We start from the raw sequence: 638 nt of genomic DNA on the forward strand, positions 1-638 counted from the left end.
ATCATGGTTCTTGGTGATCCATGCATTGGCATAGAACTCTTGAACCATTAAGATTCCGACTTGTTGAATGGGGTTGGTAATAACTTCCCAACCTCTTCTTCGGATCTCATGTCGGATCTCCGGATATTCACTCTTTTTGAGTGAAAAAGGGACCTCGGGGATCACCTTCTTCAAGGCCACAACTTCATAGAAGTGGTCTTGATGCACCCTTGAGATGAATCTCTCCATCTCCCATGACTCGGAGATAAAAGCTTTTGCCTTCCCTTTCCTTTTTCTAGAGGTTTCTCCGGCCTTGGATGCCATAAATGGTTATGGAAAAACAAAAATCAATGCTTTTACCACACCAAACTTAGAATGTTTGCTCGTCCTCGAGCAAAAGAAGAAAGAAGAGAGTAGAAGAAGAAGAAATGAGGAAGAAGGGAATGGCTTTGTGTTCGGCCAAAAAGGGGGAGAAGTGGTGGTTTGGTTGTGTGATAATGAAGGAGTGAAGATGGGTTTATATAGGAGTGGAGGGCTCATGGTTCGGTCATGTATGGGTGGGTTTGAGAGGGAAAGTGGTTTGAATTTGAATGGTGAGGTAGGTGGGGTTTTATGAAGGATGGATGTGAGTGGTGAAGAGAAAGAAGGGATTTGATAGG

Source organism: Arachis duranensis, chromosome 10 (assembly GCF_000817695.3).
Source record: "Arachis duranensis cultivar V14167 chromosome 10, aradu.V14167.gnm2.J7QH, whole genome shotgun sequence".
Classification (NCBI taxonomy): domain Eukaryota; kingdom Viridiplantae; phylum Streptophyta; class Magnoliopsida; order Fabales; family Fabaceae; genus Arachis; species Arachis duranensis.